At 36.9% G+C, this 19,706-nt stretch overlaps 1 long non-coding RNA gene across 2 annotated transcripts in view; it reads left to right on the top strand.

Annotated features, from left to right (window-relative positions):
- The window catches only part of LOC142603766 (uncharacterized), a 108,476-nt gene that overhangs the window by 31,305 nt on the left and 57,465 nt on the right, over window positions 1-19,706 (top strand). The window contains exons 5-6 of one of the 2 annotated variants that reach the window (XR_012837655.1): window positions 1,114-1,159; window positions 6,207-6,301. This is a non-coding gene — a long non-coding RNA (uncharacterized LOC142603766). Of the gene's footprint in view, window positions 1-1,113; window positions 1,160-2,172; window positions 2,310-6,206; window positions 6,302-19,706 lie in introns of those variants that run through there. The other variant, XR_012837654.1, reaches the window with a different exon arrangement.

The raw sequence follows: 19,706 nt of genomic DNA, 5'->3' as shown, positions 1-19,706 counted from the left end.
CCAGATAGAATGAAAAAAATTGGAATAAGTTTACTGAATTCAGTGGTGTTCCTTGAATTTGCTGAAATAGCTTTCCCATTGCCGTTCTCTGAGTATTTCTCTAAAAACATAGAGGTGAACAAAATGAAAATCATATTCCCAGAAATAGAGAATCACTGAAAAAGAAAAACATTCTCATCTTATTAAAGAAGAAATTAAGCTTAGCAAAAATTAAGTAAATCCTAATTGCAAGAGCCTTTACCTCAGATTTATTGGATCACTGGTATGGCAATTTCTCTGCAACTTCTAGATAAGCAAATACATAGAAAATTTGTCATCTCTGTACTTTCTGCTGGCCCTTGTTAATCTTTGCCCTACATTGCAACTTTTACATGTTTTTAACTTTGCAAACAGAATTATCTTATCCATCACATAATGATGAGTTGTGTCATGGACTTTGACAATTTTTTTGGTCATAAACTGCATATTTTCCTTTTGTACTGCACACAACTGACAGTGAATAATACTGAAAACATATACACAAATTCGTTAGCTGGGGTCTCATGATAACTAGCGATAAGAAAATAAATTCATGCTTTTGGTAAGCCCATCTAGGACAAATTGTACAGGAAATTTCTCCCAGCTGCTGCTTGTTATACACTGGGCCAACAGGAGTCAATGTAATACTCTGGAAGGAGGTGTGAAATCCTGGAAAAGAACTGTGAAAACATGAACCTGTAAGAGAAGCTATCCAACAGTGAAGGCAGTCACAGTAGAGTTAAAGCAGTGCTATTAAATAATGAGCAGTAATAGGTGACTGTCTGCTCTAAGTTGCCCTATAAAGCATCTGTACTTGCTGCAGGCTACAGGATTAATTCTGAAACATGTAATTTAGCAAAGGAGCAAGACTTCAGTCTATTCAGTCTTAGCAGCAAATAAACTGATGGCAAATGCTTTGGCATACGTTGTTGTATTACTTTGTGGACAGTCACTATGTCCAATGCTTTGAATTATAGTTCTATTTCTTCCTTTTGGTAAACCTTGGCACTCTGTATTCCTCAACCCAACTTATTTTATTAATTGAAACTTTTGGTAGTTTTGATTAATTTTCATATGTCTATTTCTTGTTTCTAGGCTCATCTTGAAATACATGTATTTTTGAACCCCACACTTTTCATAGGTAAGCAATTCTGTCCATGAACTGTCTGGTCAGGTGAATAACTTCTTCTCCTTGTCACTCAAAGTCTGCATCCTTACTTTTAAATTTGTCAGTTTTGCTCATTATATTTGTAATAGAGTCAGATTTTTAAAAATATATTGTATGTTGAGGGGGAAGGAAATACAGAATCACACTCCTCTGCTTGGTGTATGTTAAACAGGCAATTGTTTGCCCACAAGGCCTTTAACTTCTGCAACTGCTAATTGTACTTATCCATGTATGCAGTTACCTTATTTACACTGCAGCTATGCTAGTTAAGGTACCTGGCTCTTGTGTGATTTTAACACATATTTGCAAAGCTACAGAGCTTTGGAGAGCAGGCCCACACTGCATCTTCTGCGTGGCTAATATTGGAAAGTAAATCGCCTGCTACCACTATTAGTATTAGTAACATTCAGTTGAGAACAATGCATAGATTAAGGTGAGGCTTTGGAAGTGTAAGCACAAGGTGTCACATGAGACTGAGCTGTTATTCTGGAAAAGGCTGTATTCCAAATAGAATGAACCAAATATTTTGCAGACCTACAACAGACACATACCACTGTGAAGCTAAACAAGATGTATGAGACAAACTGTATCAAATTTTCAGTTCTGATCATAGGCACTGTAATAGCTTTTCTGTTTACAAATGGTCAATTATTATAACCCCTATTAATTTGTTTTCATAACTTTCATCCCAGTGATAGATTTGCTACCCTACTGGAATAAATGGGTTTGCATATATTTAAGTACAGGCATAGCTTGAACTGGAGTTGATCTGCTTATTAAAGCAGCAGATATTTACATTTGGACAAGAAAAAAAGCCTGCTTTTGAGTTTTGTGCAAATTTTGGTTTTCCTTCATTAAGACTTCTATTTGTTGAATAACTGTAGAACTTGAGACATTGGGGGTACTCATTGCTTAACTTGGTTTCTTTGACCTCCTTCTGAAGGAGTCTATGGAGACTAATTTAGAAACCTCCCTTATATTCCTAGATGAAAGTGGTGTGAACATTCCTGTTTGTGTCAAACTGCACTCTGAATGCATATATTGACTTTACTGGGGTAGCTTGGCCTTTCCACCACTCAATGAGACCTTGGTGTCCTATGAGTTTTATGCAGATGAACATCCAAATCATGAGTGCCATAATATTTCCAGGGAATGTGTATTTAAACACTAGTTAATAATAAGATTTTAACCATTTGTTTCAGTATTAACAATAATGAAAGCATATGTTTTTATGTTAAGCCCTTTCAAATTAATTTCCTGGACTTCTCTGGACTTCTCTAGGGATGTAAGGATAGTGTACAAGGCATGGTTTTCCCTTGTATTATGTATGAACACACTCTCTGCACACAAATTTTTAAGCTCTTGAAGTCATTTTAGTTGCACTAAACTTTGAAATAAGAATCAAGCCCTCTTTCTCTTTACTGGGAGTTTTTCTTAGAATGTGAAACATGTTTCCTTCTAGAATACCATGTAAATTTTTCTGAGAGGTGCTTTGCAAATAAGCTATTATGGTACTAAAGAAAACATTGATTAGTTTTAAATGGCAGTAACAATTCAAGTGCATGTAAAGACAAGTGCATTTGCTTTTGAGGTTAAGCCTCTAAATTTAATAATTGAAGGAAAAAAATACAATAAGGTGCAATAGAAGAAGCTTCTGTGAAATGCATTATGCAATTACTACTGTCATAACTACAACTGCCTTACCAGATCTTATTATGTTTTCCACTCAGACTGTTTTTAAACAAAATATTTCTTTATTATTTTGTTAATTGGAAATATATACTATTTGGAAAAGGTTGTATGCTTTGTATGTTGATTCAGGAAATCTGAAAACTTGAGCCACCATTCAAGTGAATACAGTATCCAGCTGAAGCAATCTATTTATTTTTAGTCCTGTCAAAATTGTTTTTACATGTGAAAACTCTGGTTTTAGGGGATTTTTTTCTCAGTTCATTCAATTAAATCACGTTACATTTTGCTTAATACACACAAGACCAGAATTATTAGAAAATGGGTTTTGGCTATGTGTTGTGCAGCTTAACTTTAAAGAGATTCTTGACAACTTTCTTACCTGATGAATTGCATAAGTCATTAACTGTCTAGACCAAAGCCTGATTGTACTAGTCACGCAACCTGTGTGCTGGATAGAAGCTGTGTGATGTAAAAAGACCTCAAACTGCACAACCTGGGCTGTGCAACAGCAGCTTTATACCCATTTGACAGAATGAGGGTTTGATTTCTCTGAAGTTGCGGAGGACTTTGGACAGCGACAGAAATCTTCACTTAGTATGAATACCTTAAGCCATTCTTCTTGTCTGTAATGCTATTCCAGATCTAGGAGTGCTTTTGAGGAAAACTTGACTTACAAGGAAGGGCAAAAAGAGTGGGGTTGGAATAAAACTGTGATGACTGTGTTTACATAGTCAAATCTGTTGCAGAAAGGAATACTATTATGTGTTCTCCATCACATAAAATAGGCCAAGAAGTAGGACTTATAGTAGCAAAGATTCAGATTAGACTTTTTAAAAAAGCAATAACAAACAACAACAACAAAAAAACAACCCAACTTTTATAATAGTAAGATAATAAAGCGCTGAAATATATTGCCTGGGAAATTTTGAAGTCTCTGTCTTTGGAGATCTGCAGGAACAGGTTAAACAGCAGCTGTTTGGAATTATACAGATACACTTGTCCCAAATCCCAGCATTTCTTTTTCTATTAGCCAAACAAAACTTCTGTTTTGCCGATCAGAGTTTAAATTCTAGGGTTTGGCCCATGTTGTTTCAGCTTTGTCCAGCTTCATGAGTAGCCAGCAGTTACATGATTTATATAATGCGTAACTCTGTGAAAATATAAAGGCCACACTGGCAGACAGTAAAGCATATGTTATATTTCAAATCATATACTCATGGATATATTTCTGGCTTTTTGTTCAGTTTCCTTTTTGTGTAAGCAAATACATTATTTGTTCGTGACTTGTGCATACTTTATTCTTTGGTTACATGTTTAAAATGCTGTTAAAGAAAAGATACTTTGTGTGAAATATTACCTTTTTTATATTTACATCCCCATTTAATCCTTTTATCTCATGGAATTTCTTGCAAGCATTAAAGTAAAAGCATGTATTCAGAAAAGCTGTGAAATCTGAAAAGGTAGCACGCTTCCAAACTGACTTAGGAAGGTCAAGCCATAACAAGTAAGCAGGGGAAAAACAGAAATGGCAAATAGAAAGCAAGGAGAAACGGCATAGCATGCTGGGGTGGCATTGTTTGTTGAATAAAGTGGATATATGGGAGGGAGGTGGGGAGACTAATGAGGAGATAAGCAGGAAAAGGGAAGATATATGAACTGTAAAAGATAGGGAGGATTAATTTAAAGCAGTGAATTGACCCAAATCAGGATTCAATCAGGGGATTGAAATTCAATTTTGCATCTTGAAAATGGAAGAAGCAACAAAGTTCGGACTTAGCCTGAGTCACAAGAGAAAGTAGGTATGTTAACCAAGAAGTTGTACCGTATAAGGCCCAAAACTGTAATGAGGAGAGGTGGTAGGAAGGTGGTTAGGCTAGTGAAACCATTTGTCTGTTACTGGAAACCACAATCTGATCCAAAGTTCAGGGAGTTTGATGTAGTTCCAATAAGAAGCACATTTTAATTGTGATTGAACTAAGGTTCCCTCACATGAAAAAAGTGTCATGGTTAAAGTAGAAAAAGGGAATTATAAGTGTTAAGAATAATTTTCCACAAAAAAGATTTCCCAACAATCCCTTGTTGTTCCTCATTAAAAATGTGAGGTGTAGGTTAGAAAAGAGAGTGATACAGTTTGATACAGCCATTTAGTTAGCGTGGGTCTTGGTTGCTCAAATCATAGTTATAAATCTTCTGGGTATTGCAGCTCTTTATATCTCATATCAAATTATCTAAGGCCACACGATCTATTTTCTAGAAATGCTAATATGTGCATACAGTCATGCACACACTCATTTGCAGTGATTTCTGATCTAGCATAGTTTTGTAAAGACCTCCAGCTCAATAGCATTAAAGATGATAAATGAATATATAAATCTAAAGGGAAAGTACCAAAGTTAATAGTGAACTTTTTTGCATAAAATAACCATGGTTTCCACCATTTTACAAAGAGGTCCCTTCTCAGCTTAATGCATGCTGATAAAGATCAGTTCTATACAACGTTTCCCTCTCATCTCACCACTCCATATCTGCAGTTTTTCCTTATTATGTCTGTTCCCCTTAAAATCCAATTTTCTAGTTATAGTAGTGTTTATTAAAAGCTTGACTGTAAGGTCTTTGTTTACCCAAAGATCTATTTTTATCATAACTGTTTATAATGGTTAAACCTCAACAACTTAAACACTTTACACAAAATAATGTATTTTCAATAAATTGAAATATTAACCAATCATATGTAATGGTTAAGTTCTAGCAAATGGATTGCTAGAAATCCTTAGGGTTTCATATAAATTGAAAACTGTATTGACTGACCAGGCTGCACTCGAATTACATTGCATTTGGATCAAAAAGCATAGAAAAAGTTCTCATTATAGTTCCCTGACATTAATTTGAGCATTTTTATATGTGTGTCCTATTAAGTACTTTAAGTGCTTTTTGATAATTGTGCTTTGTAGTTTTTACAGCACTTCAGCCTATTCCCAGTTCAATTTCCTCTTTTATCCGATGTTTGAAATATTGATTTCTGACAGATAAAAGCAAACCTTATAATCTCAGCAGCATGCAATAAGTGAGTAAGACGGGGCTACAGAATGCATCAGGGAATGGTCATATTTGAAACCGTCTTTGTTTTATTACATTTCGTCAACAGAATTTACTTACCGCTTGCTGATATTTATGTAAAAGCAGGACTCCTGATAGTCCAGTGATATTACCAGTTCCTGGTATACTTTTGCTTTTAGTGAGATAAAAGAGGAAACTCCCTTGGTGGTTGATGATTGCAGCTGCTTAAACTGCTGTCAGCTGGCTTGAAGTAACTGTGATTTATCTTCAGATTGTGCAGCGTCGTGTCCGTGAACTTCCAGAGTTTGCATTAAAAACTGACAGAACATTAGAGTGCCAGAAGCTTCTCATATTGTGGCTCTGAAGGTAAAAGCAAGAGACACTATGTTTTTCTGTGTTTGGGAACACTGTCCAAGCCCTCTTGCAAAACTCTAGTGGCATGAAAGAGATCGTAAAAAATGGGTTGGAATTTTGAACATAGACTAAAAACAATGAAAAGATGCTAAGGAATATAGACTTGATGTTTTATCTTAACTATTTCCATGATGTCTCTTCTGCAATTTCTAGAAACTAGAAAGCAGACTGAAGAATTCAGTCCAATCCAATTTCTAGTTGAGCAGTTAATGGTACGTGAGGAATTCAGTTTGCCTGTATCTCCTTTTCATTAGCCAGTGTAAAGCTTTTTGTGTCTCACAAGTAAAATTGCATTAAACATCTCTACTCAGCTCCATTAGCATCCGCAATAAAAGAGCAGAATATATAATCTACAGGGAATGAACTGCTTCATTTCTGGCAGTATTTCCTCTGAAGTTGTGAAAATTCAAGATCAGAATACCATTTCATAAGGTGAGAAAAGTTCCTCAGGTTACACAGTAGCTTTGGCAATCAATAGTAAACCTATCAATGTGAGAACACACCAGAGTCTCCATCCTGAAGACCAGATCAGGACAAAACTGAGCATACATTTTCAAGAGAGATCAATTTACCTGAGAACATAGGCAGGTGAAATGAAGGAAGGGGGGAAATGTTTTTGGATAATTTAGACATTTCTAAGATGAACAGTGAGATTTTATTTAATCCCAAATTAGCCATTGCTAATTCAGCCACATTTTTTCCTCAATCCTGGAAGCGCTTAAAACAGCTATCTTGTATCTAGGCCTTCACACACTTGGGCATAGAATGGTTTTCTTACAAAGGGCATTTAAAACTGTTATATTAGTGAATTTTGGTTGTTATGGACTGGAACTCCGCCAGCCACTTAGCAGTTAAAGGTTTAATCGCTCAGCAATTAAAGTTTTCATTACTAAGCAATTAGCACTTAAAGTTTTAAGTGATAAGCACTTAACTGCATTCTGGAAATGCTGGGTTGGTGATAGCAAAGCCAGGCAGGGTTCTGAGGAATGGCAAGCCTGGAAAAGTGATTTGGTTAAGGCTGTCAGGGAGAAAAGAGCTTCTGAGCTCTACAAGCCTTGATCATAGCCTATACAATAAAGGCTGATGGACCAGAGCTTGCTCAGTAGTCAAAGGCACTAGAGATGGAGCCTGAAGGGAAGGAGAGAAAATAGTGGAGTAATTAGGAAGGCTTGGTAGCTTAGGAGTTGAGTTTAACGCGAAGTCAGAGCTAGAGGTCTAAACTCAAGGATCAATGTGCATAGCCCAGTCAGTCCTAGCTCCATCTGTGCTTGGCTGCTGACATCGAGGCATGCCGTGATATTTACATGCCATATAATGTAAACATAGGTAGAAAGTGCTGTTGCTTGCAGAAAACGAGGACTGGCTAGAGTTAAGTTTTGCAGCAAGGTTTCTTCAGTGATGATTTTAGAGTTGGGAAGCCTGAACCAGCAAGACTATAGAACTGAAATAATTCAAGATTTCCCAATAAGAAAAAAAGACAGGGAGATTGTTGGTTGAATTACATTTAACAGCAAATATATCATTCAATATTCAAGTAAAAATCTATAAGCCCCAAATACAGCAAAATAATTTTTTTTTTTAATGTTTAGGAATCCAATTTTATCATGCTAGCTGCACCCAACCCTACTTACTCTGTTCTGGCAGACCAACACAGAAATATGCATACATATGCAGGTTACATTCCTATGCCTTCCACATATGCAGATAAAGCATCAACACAAAGATTCTGCACTGGGTGATATAACTGTAGACAATCTCCATTAGAATTTCAAAGGAGCTAATAGCACTTCTCATATTGGATTGGTTATTTACAGTTCACTATTTAAAAAGAAAAAGCTTTGGAAAAGGTTTATCTTCTATCATTGTGACGCCAAGTCCCAAAGTCTAAGGGTGTAAAGGCAGAAGATGTGTCTTATAAAATATTATGTATACTATATCATATTGGAAAATGCTTCTATGAAGAACTGGATGCAATTGGAAATGCAAAAGTACAATATGGAAAAAATAGAACTGATGATATTTGGTTGAGGTTCTTATGGGAAACAAGCCATTGTATAAACCATTTGACATTTTCTAATGGCCTGTTTGAATCTGACATTGTATATAATGCTGTATGCATGCACATTCCAGTATTATAGCTGATAGAATTATCCTGATATTTTTATATGTGAATTTTAATCTTAAAATTTAAATCTTGGCGTTGGACACACCAAACTAATGCTGTTAAATCTACAAGCTGTTGAATAGCTTCAGAAGACCGGACTATAATATCCCTCACTCTGTGTATGGGAAGGATTGTGTTGGCCTCAATCGAATTACCACTTGCTCAAACACCTACTTAGTTGCTTTGTTTGAAGGGAGACAATGCCTTTGTGTAAACCAAAGAATATTAAACAGAGATAAATCACCAAGCAAGCTCAGAACAAGTTCAGGTGTGCAGATGCCTGTGTTTTAAGTGGACAGGTAGCTAACTATATGGATAACTATTTCACCTGAAACATCTGTAGAGGAAATCTGTCTCCATTTTCCAGGACTCTTTAAAAAATAAAATTGCTTCCAACAGGAAACAAGTGTGACAGTGAAATGCTTCACCAGGTTCAGTTTTGGTGCTAAATAAATTAAAAAAAAAAACAAAACCTAAAAAAAGTTTAGTTTACAGGCAATGGGATCAAGAATTGAATTCCTTTTTTACCTCAGTCTTTCCACCTTCTTCTTTCTCTTTTATTCTTTTTGATGTCTGCAGCTGCTGTCTGCTAAATAAGGCCAGCAGCTGCCTGCAGTGCTGCTGTTTTACCAGCTGCTAGAAGTCTACCATTCACCAGGCAGCCAGTTCTCTCCTCGCACTGCAGAGCGTGTGTGTTTATCAATCAGCTTGGTGGCACGCACACAGACTTCAAGCTGACAATCCAGTCTTGTCACAAACTCTCAACCTGGAAGTACTCAGCAGCTAGTGTGCTTGTGTTGATTTCCTTGTTAAACAAAGTGTCCAAAGTGTCAGAAGAATGATATCAAGCACATTACATAACCAAATGACAATATTTCTCTTTATTTTAGCTCCTTAATACCATCTTACACAGATTGCATGACCCTGGGGAACTTTGTTTCAACTTTTATTATTGGAAAAACTTATGGCTTTCAAAAGATACAATGTATTTCAAATACAAATCTCTCCCTATGCTGAGCTAAATGCTGCCTTGTACACTCTATGTTGACAGATGTGAAGTTCAAGTAAGAGCAGAATTTGACCAGCTAAATTTAACATAATAGAATTATGAATACTATAAGGGCAAAGGATTTTCTAAACGTTAAATGCTACACTGTGCATGAATTCTGTTTTCACATTTAGTCCTAGATAGTCTGGTTGTAGGGCTATACAGTAACAAACCAGCAAAGGAGTATATTTTGGGTAGTGATCTTGAATGTACAGTGTTTAGAGTGACAGCTACTCAGTAATGCACTGGGAGGGTTTATGTAAGTTTACGTTAATATTTCTTTAGCCTTTTTTTTACCCTTCCTCTCAAATATTTGAAAAACATCTTTATCTTAGAGTATATTCTGGAAAATGTTCAACTTAGATTATTTAACATAATAATAGGAGCTTTAAATTTTATGTAACAACACAAGTCAGTTTTCTGCTGAATTCTGAGGAGGTTTTATTGATGTTAATGAAACCTTTTTGTTTTTTTAACAGTGTTTGCAAATGCAGAGCACATTGTTCAACTGGAATTTTTGCCAGTGACTGGGACAAAGCTTTATGACAGTGATCCACTGTCATGGCCTTCTCTTTACTGCTTTTACTGTAGAACAATCACAGAAGCATTTGCCACACAAGATCTTGTGCAGCAAATGTTTTTTCAGCAGCTCCGTGTAACTTTTTATTTCTGTGCAAAACAGCCACTCACACAGAGGAGCAGGTGGGGAATCTTCCAATGACACAGGCTCCTATCAAACTTTTCTTACTTTTGCTAACAGTGGAATTTCCAGCAAAAATGACAGCAGAATACCTCCTTTGCAACAAAATAGATAGTAGCTCAGCAGTGGGTGCTTGTCGTGTTGAAATCTGAGGTATTCAATCAGATAACAGATTTTTCAGAAAGTCTGGTCTCAGCACTGGTTAACAAAGTACATTCCCAGATGATGCATCCTTCATTATTAACTTTTGGGTTCACCTTCCCTTGCAAGTGGTTTGTGGAAAAACAAAATTAAATGGATATTTTCAGCACATATTTTGTAAAAGGTCTAAAAAGGAACATCAAGATAGATATGCCCAAACTTGACAGTTCTTAGGTGGTCCAGGCAGTCAGCTGGGATACAAGCAGTGTAGACTTTTGATATATTTTACCAGACCATATTTTACCAAGAAATTGAGCTTTGTTTTTTTCCATTACAAGCTGAATGAGCAAATTATTGGAATGTAGGATCCTCTGAGTAGTTATGAAGGTCATTCCTCATCATCTCTTCCAAAGATTCCATTCTCATTTAAATAAAAAACTTTGACTTTCCAAACATCTTTTCTGTCAAGCTCTAATTATCGAGGTTTGTTCATAGTTTTCATTCTTTTCATATACTGCAATTTGAAAATAATATGCAGTATACAGCCAAAAAGTCTCCTCTCTAATAATCGGTACATCACTCTAACCCTGCACTACTGACAGGGCAGTATTAGGGGCACACATGCCTCAGTTGTGCATTCAAGAGGCTAAATTTCAAATTTATTTGCAAGTACCCCATTTTCAGTGGTATTTGACCATTTGTCTAAAGGGTAAATGTGGTTTTTAAATTGTTCCCTTGCAACACACCTTGGTGATATCAGGCTTTGGGGAGACATTATACTGAAATGGACTGGTTTTTTAAAGTTAGATTGATTTTTTTTTAATTATTATATTTTTGTGTGTGTCAAAGATAAATTTGAAGTTTAGTAGAGCTCTTGTTACTAAGGAGAGAAACAAATCAGCTACAACTTCATTCCTTGAATCAAACCAAATCTTTCTGGAAGATTGCAAAAGTTGACTGAAGGAGACCATCCACATTTCCCCTTTCCCAGTGATGGCATTAGCTAGTCTGTATGGCTTCTCTGCCACGTTCCCACAGGTCTACTTTCTGACTTGTTTCTTTTCTGACAGCTGCCCTATCCCCTCTCCATCTTTGTCCAGTGACTCTTCTATTGCCCTTCATGTCCAGCCCTAGAGTCATAATCTCTTGGGAAGTTGTTTTTAGGGCTAATTTAGGTAAAAGTAGCTGGGTCTTTATTTATATATTTTCTTGTAGATGAGCATGGGGTTTTTTTAATTAATATCTCTTTTTAGAGGTGAATGAATACTGGTCTAGCATCCCATGAGTGATCACTTACCATCAGGCTTCCTAGCTGTCCTGTGGACCTACAGAAGCCTGTTTATGCAAGTCAGTCAGAAATGTTTTGCCCAAACCCCTGTTTGTCAAAGAAGGCAAAGAGGATTATTGTCAAAATAAAAGTTTTCACAAAATCAGTTACTTTCCCTAGAGCATTTTCTTTATAGGGGAGAAATGGAAGAAAAGAACTGCTTTTTTTTCAAATATGCAAGATAAAATGTTTTGATTTTTCCTTCCTAGATGATTTCTTTTCACAATTTCAGTTTTTGTGTTTACACAGCTACGGTGGAATTGATTCCCCACCAGTATTGGCAGGAAAGTAGTAAGGAGAGCCTGGGAGCTATGCCCCTGGGAACACCTGGGAGCTGTGTACCTTGTTACCTCGTTACCTTAATGAGGGAAAGCTGTGAAGCAAGACAGCAGGAATTTGATGCGAAGAAGGTGCCATTTTGAAGTCTGGTCAGAAGTAAAAGGTTGCTGACTGCATGCAGCTCAGGGCCTAAGAGCAGTGGGGATATGGAGAGACGTGCCTGAGGAGAGGTTAGCTGGCTGTGGGTGAGGGGGGCTGTATGGAGGGTGGGGGCCTGCACCCACCTGCCCCACAGGCCTTGCGCTGTGGAGTGGGCCACTGAGGCCACTGCTTGTTGGCATCAGGTGCATTCTCAAACTTCAGATTAAAGCATAAAGGTTTTATCTTTCTGTTAAAAGAAAGAATTCTGGGTTAAAGGAAACATTGCGTAGGGTTAGCAAGGTGTGAAATTTGTGTTCTGTATTCTTAATGAAATGAAAACCTCTGCCTACGCAGCCCTTCAGGAGGAATCTCAAAAAGTGCAAATTTCTCCTAATTTTATCCTCTTGATTCATGTGGAAAGTACCTATATGCTAAAAAGAAGTCAGGTGGTTCTTCTGTAGGGATATTTTATGTAGGGATCATGCTGCTTGGGATGCAAAGAGGGCTTGGTAGAACATTGTGACGCACTGTATATTCAGGATCTGGGTTTTTAGGAAAGTGCAAAGAGATTGAATAGGAAATGCTTTGAGGATTTTTTTTTTCCCCCACTGTGTTTATGTGTTGCTTACTACGTAAATGCCCCTCCTCTTGTGAGGAAGGACAAGCTCTGGTTTTACCCCTGGCTACAGGGGTGCTGTATATCCAGTGGAATAACCTGTAAGAGCAGTCCTGGGTTTGCCATTGACTTATGGCCTGGAGCCTTTATTTGTGTCTTCCTTTTTCTGACCCTTTTCACTTCTTTACAGTGAACTAACTGCAAAGCACTGTTTACAGTGCGTATTGCTGTCTAACCCAAGCTTGCTCTGCCTTTTCAGGAGCGCCTATTATCTCTGCTTTAGGCCTCTGTTAACATCATTATTTGGCTTTTTCAGCTCTAAGCACTCAGTGGGGTGAGCTCCCCTTTATCTGCAATATATAGCATAAAAAATACCCATATGGCAAAGCACTGTACAGTCCTGGCTTGTGCTTTGTGGTGATACTGAAATATGGGTAAGAATTAATCACTAGTGCAACTCACTAACATGAAAATATGAGTCTTGTACCTTGAAGAAGGGGAGAACAGGTTTTCCTGACAACAAATACTATATTTGGCTACTAATGTCTTAAAAAAAAAAAAAAAAAAAAAAGCAGGGGCAAAAAAAGTTGTAAAAAGGAGTTGTCCCTGTAATAAGACCAGACATTCAGCTGTTACAAATTGGCAACAATCCACTAGCTTCAACACAGCTATGCTGATCATGCCAGCTGAAGAACTGACCCTGAATATTATCAAAGTTTTCTTGGAGGTGACAGGAAAAGAAATCCTTTACAATTTCCTCTTTAAGAACTCAGGATTTCCGTTTTTATAACTGCAAACTTCTGAGCAATTCAGAATGAAATGTGGAGCACAGAGACAGGCAACACCACACTGACTGTATTTGATTAGGGTAATCCTTTTTTTCCTTCTATGTGGTTACTACAGCCAAGCAATTATTTCTCATACTATCAATTGCTTGAAGCACTGTAGACTACAGGTTAAATATTCTCATGTCAATGTGAGCGTCTGCTCCAAGTTCTCATTGAAATCTAATGACTTTCATCTTCAAAAGAAATTTTAATGAGTTCAAAGTATCTACCCTTCTGTTTTAATTGTTGTACTTCATACACTTCACATTCTGCAGATCAAAACCACCTATTTTTCATTTTTTTTACCTGAAAAATACTGTTGACAAGCTCTTTCCAGAGCACTCTTCTTCTGTCTGCTTTTTATTAGTCATATTCATGTAAGATATAAATCCAGAAATATGCAACACATTCACATTTAAAGCCCATAACAGATCTAGTACTTACCACTGAAGAAGCTAACATGTGCCAGCCACTGTTACTTTGATTAGCCTGAAATCAGAGATGTTTCAGATGCTAGTGTCCGTAACAGTGAAATAAACCCATTAAAGAAGTGGTGGTAAATGTATTGGGTACAAGTACTAAGTCTCTCCTGGACTGCATGTGGAATAAAGAAAAAAAAAATAAATTTCTGTGCCTGTATGCGTAGGCAGCTACATACATACTGTTGTCCTGCCCTTTTTTCACTTCATGTGCCTGCTGCATGTATGTCTCAGGTGCCATTCATTCAGTCCCATCAGCATCTTCACATGTTCTTGTGCTTTTATAATTTCCTTTGGTGATGAGCATCCTTCTTTCACTTATTCTCATAAATATTAATTACTGTGGTCTGGTTGAAATAAATACAGGTAGACAGCTTTGCAAGTGGAAAGTTATCAGGTTATTTCTAAGAAGGTGTAGTCTTGAATTCAAAGTTCTGGTCAATATTTAGAATGTAAATGAAGGTCATGGGTGTGACCTGCGATTGTAGGGACTGGAGCTCTCTGAAGTATCTGCCCTTAATATTTAAGTTGCCAGTATTCTTAACAGGCAGCACTTGATTATTTTTTTTTCCTGTGCTTTAGAGAGAGTTATTTTCCTTTGAGTTTCTTATAAAATTGTATAATATATAGCATTTTAATATCTTGCATTGAAGTGTGAAACATTGCTATGCCGGAGAGAGTGAGACTGGTAAGTCATTGGCATTGCACGATATGCTGGATGGATATAGATTGAGTGATTCTTTGATCAGTTCTACAGATCTAAATTTTTTCATGTTGTGCTTATCTGATTGTTCGGCAGATGATAGTGTGAAGACTAGTACAATACTGCTCCAGTACCAGTGGCTAGCAGACTATTAAAATGTTGGCCTCCACTCATTACTAAATGTGGGCCAAATCATTTACATTCTCAAGTACCATATGTGATAAGCCAAAACTACAGCTATCTCCTAATTATGGTTGATCATTTTTTTTAATTCAATTGTGACCACAAAGAAGTATGAAGACCCTACGTAGTTCACTAGACCAAGCTTCACCCCAGTACCTAGAGAGGGACCAAGTGCAAGCATCAAATCTTGGTATTACCTGTTAATGTATCTTAGTAAAAAGTTCAACATTAATGTTCCTACATAGGTTTTGTTCCTGCATGAAACCTTTCTGGGAGAATGCAGTGGAAGAGAACAGTTTATTATGTGCTTTATCATGAGAAATGCAGCACAAAAATGTACCGGTTACATTTTAAAAAGGTACAAAGTGGATCCATTGTGGAAGATTCAGTTGGCTCTATATTGCACTCAAGAATGGTTGAGACCCATGAAACTCTTCAACATCTGTGTGGTTTTTAGAATAAGGTTTTTAGAATTAAATCTGTTTTCAGGATTCCTGAACTACAGCAGTGAGACACAGAACTAGATCTCTAGATCTGACCTGACTCTTTGAGTATTTTTTTAATTATTTTTAGAAAATAAATTAAAAGCAAGTACTTGTGCTCATCTCCTTATATGATGGTCCAGCTTTAAAGCTCAGTTACTAGTTATTAAGGAATTTTTACAATTGCTCTTTTTTTAGCCACTAATTTACTATCAACCATCCAAAGACAGATTGGTAGGATATAAATGAAATGCGATAATTATACAAGGGAGTGGGTCACTGACCTCTGGATTGCAATATCTTGTCTCTTTTGTCCTTTCCTTATACCACCCAGTCTACAGGATGAAATTGCATCCTTCTCTTTGGTTGTCTCAAGAATGAGGTGGTATTGGAAACTAGTGAGGCATGGCACAATGTAGGTGTTCATAGCTTGCAATAATTTACCCATTTTCATTTTGTTTGATTTTATTAACACCTGTGTCTCCAGGGAACACAGGGAGGAGGGGAGGAAAGGAGAGAATACTTCAGCAATAATCTAATGATCAGCACTTAGGCTCCCCCCGCCAGCTCTGCTGTTATGTCAAATGTCAAGATACCTCACAGCCAAGCAATTTATAATACAAAATGCATATATATAAAGGAAGTGGTGCAGATGGTAGAAAGCTGTATGTCATGACATACACACGTACATGGAGGACAGCAAGGGAGTCATTAAAAATATGGATTTTTTTTGTTGTTGTTGTAATGCAGTGGCTGTTTGTCAGCTGGTGTAATTGGCATACATCAATGAAACCACTCAGAAATATACCGTCTAAGGAATTAGTCACTTAATGGAAGTTAATCAAAATTCCTTATAGGAGAGTAGCAAAAAATTCTTGGACAGAATTTGGAGACAAAGAAAAAAAACACGTGAGAAAATATGGGATTGCAATCTGCTGAAGTTTCATCTGAGTATTTGTTTCTGGAGTATTTCTGAAGATATCAGTGTTCTAGGGAGTAGAACACAAAGATTTGCTGTCAAGTTAACCAAAGCATTCTGAGATTTGAGAAATTACAATAGGGTTTAGTTACAGACCCGATTTAAACATAATCAAATAAATTGAATAGAAAACTTTCAAAGTCAGAAACAAAAGAAGAGTTTTGTTAGTATAATTTCTTAATCTTCTCTTCAACTGTTAGAAAACGTTTTCAGCACAGTGTACACATAGCATTGTATTGGCTTAACTGTCAGTATTGTATTTTTTTTTGTGAAATCTGTGCAGAGTACTATGGGACTATCCCTATTTTGCTTGTAAGTGTGATTAATTGATCTTGGTTTTTAACAAAGCTACATCTTTCTTTGTGAATTCTCCATATTCAAGCAAATGCTATACATTTAACAAAGCTTTTCTTAAAAATCCTATTTGCATTTCATTTTTGAATGTGGTTCACTGTGTAGTGCATTCATAAGACTGGTACCAATACCCATCTGAAAAAGTTCTGCCAGATTAAAAAAAAAAAAAAAAAAAAAGCATAAAATAGCTCAGTTTTATAGTCTCTTTTAATAGAGACTTAATGTCTGCAATATCTGACCATGGTAATAGAATTACTGTGGTTATATGCTCTGATCCTTCAGATTTGAATTCTGTGTTTACAATCTCAATGGCAGGTTTTGTTCTTTTCTTTGTTTGTTTTCTTGTGATTCATGTATGTGGGAATCTGGTGAGGAGGAGATAGAGAAAAGGAAGGGTAGGAAGGGTAAAAGGCAAATAAATACACAGGTTATTTGTTACCATCACCTGTCTTGTCCTAGGAGAAACTGAAAGTAACACAGTTTTTAAGATAATGGTATTTCATGAGTTTAAAGTGTGGAGAGAACAAATCAAGCTTACTGCCTAGTTCTCCTTTCTGACTGTTTATGAACATCCTCATTAATTTTTTCTTTTTGGGTACAAGAGTAGAAAAGGTAACAGTATCAGCTTTATTTATTTATTTAGCAAAATAAAAGGTGGTTGTAGTGAGTCTTAGGTGGTCTTAGTCTGCAGGTACCATTTTGTATCCTAATAAAAGTGCTCAAGGTGTAAAATACTGCATCGGTAAAAGCATACTTAAATCGAAGGTATAGAGTGAGGCCAAAACCAGTGGATTACACTCTAAGAGAAAGCGGTCTTTAAATAATATATGTAAACTTAAAAGCCCATATTCTCTTTTGAATGACTTGTGTTTTGAAGTCTTAGGACTTTAAGAACAATCTTCAGCAAAGCACATAAGGGTGTGCTGCACTGCACAGCATGGTGATCTCTGAGCTAACGTGGAATAACCTACCTCGGCAGTCAAAAACAGGGTAGCAAGATGATAGTGTAATTTTATTGTACTCACTTTGAGGAGCTTTCTGGTGCCTGAGCTAGTGTTTCTGAATGCACACCTGCAGTCTGGAGGTAGCAGCTCATTTTGAGTTACCACAAATATTTATATACTATGGCAATACATCAGAGTAATCAACCTTATCAGATCTGTGGTTTAACCTGCCTGTGAATCATTGGTTTCACTTAGTTGAATTTTTTAATAATCAGGCTTTTTAATTATAATTGAACATAACTAAGGTTTTAAACAAAACATTATTTAAAATTGAAATGATCAAATGATTATTTTTTTTTCCCCTGAAAATATTGCCTGGTCAAAAAAACCCCAGCTGCAATTATTTGTGGGATTAAATTCAAACTTGTGAATTTTCTCAGTTGAGTGATGGGCAGCATGGGTAGAGAGAAATACAAAAGGTTGTGCAGCAGTAAAAAAAGAACAAAAAAACCACACCAAACCTGAAAGTGAAAACTGAAGGCATACCTAGATGGTTGCTTGGATTTGCCATGACTGTCAATACTCTCAAGCACAGGTTTTGTATTTTGTAAGTTGCTAGCAGGCAGTGGGAGCTGCAGGCTATGGCAGTACTGTGTTACTTACTATTCATGCTTCAGTGCTGTAGGGGCAAACTTCTGGGAGAAATGAAAGGTGGTCAGCAGCTGTATGAACAGGCAAACTCTGATGTTATCTTCCTCCTCTGTCTTGATCTTGGTCTATCATCTGTCACATGTTGTTGCTATATAAATGTGCGACAAAGAAATGAAGTCAGTGAAAAAAAGCATGGCCCACTGCTCACTAAAGAGCCAGAGCCACATGGTGTGCAGGTGGACAATGTAGTTGCCCTAGCAATGTAGGAGGGAGGGGAGCATATTAATAGATTCAAGAATTTACATCTACTTGTGCATGTGCCCATTCTATTGCTTTCTGCGTGTTGATAATTCTGGCTATTTTGTGTTTCTTAATTCCATCACCTCTACAGACAGTGAAGCTGTCTTCTCCTCCTGCAAGTGAAATGACTAACACCACAGGTTGCAACTGTCTGTGGATGCTAGTTTGAAAAGTATTTTGTACACAGTATCTAGCCATCTGTGTGCTAAATCTGTTTGAATGAAGGGCATTTTAAATCTTCATGGAACTGTGCCTCTGTTGAGCTAGTTAACTAAAACTGCAATCTGCCTTTGAAGAACTGTGTGTAATAAAATGTTATACTTCTGGGGTTTGTCTTTTCCCTACTGCATGTTTCTTTGGAACAAATCAAGACCCCTAATGAACCTAGATCAGAGGGTTATTGGAAGTTTTCAGAGGCTAACAAATACTGTGCAGCACTAGGAAACTGAAGTTTTAAATATAAAGTCAGCAATGGTACCCCTCTGATCCAAACTGCATTGTGCTGAGTGAGGTGACATGCTGAACCTTTATCTCTAGTTCTCTAGGGATAAAGGTGAAATAATCCTGCACTCATCCTGTTGGGCAATGCTTCCACTTGCTGTTACATCAGAGTCCTCAGAACATGGAGAAAAGCATAAAGCATGAAACCTCACCAGAGCCATAAGCTTCTCCTCACCTCTGTCATCTGCTGTTAATGTAATCAAACATCAGATCTAGATGGTTTATGTGGTAATCTTTGGGAGATACTGGCAATGAGGTTCCAAGGGAACAAATCTGTTTACCTCTATGTGATAGCTTTGTTTTGTTATTCTTTAAGAATTTCCTGATGGGAGAAACAAAGAAATGAGAGACTCTGAATTTGATAAATTGTTGCAAGAAACAAATAGGTGTGTGTTGCCCAGACTGCCACTGCTGATGGCTTGCGGTGCCTTTTTTTTCATACTGTCATCAGTAATACTATGACTAACCATGCTTATATCTACCTAATAACCTTTGTATAGCAGCCTGTGCCAGGATTGATAACAGATGATGGGACCTC

This window comes from Balearica regulorum, chromosome 13 (genome assembly GCF_011004875.1).
Source record: "Balearica regulorum gibbericeps isolate bBalReg1 chromosome 13, bBalReg1.pri, whole genome shotgun sequence".
Taxonomy (NCBI): domain Eukaryota; kingdom Metazoa; phylum Chordata; class Aves; order Gruiformes; family Gruidae; genus Balearica; species Balearica regulorum.
Note: the sequence above shows the minus strand (reverse complement) of the source record. Positions and strands in the feature narration are given on the sequence as shown.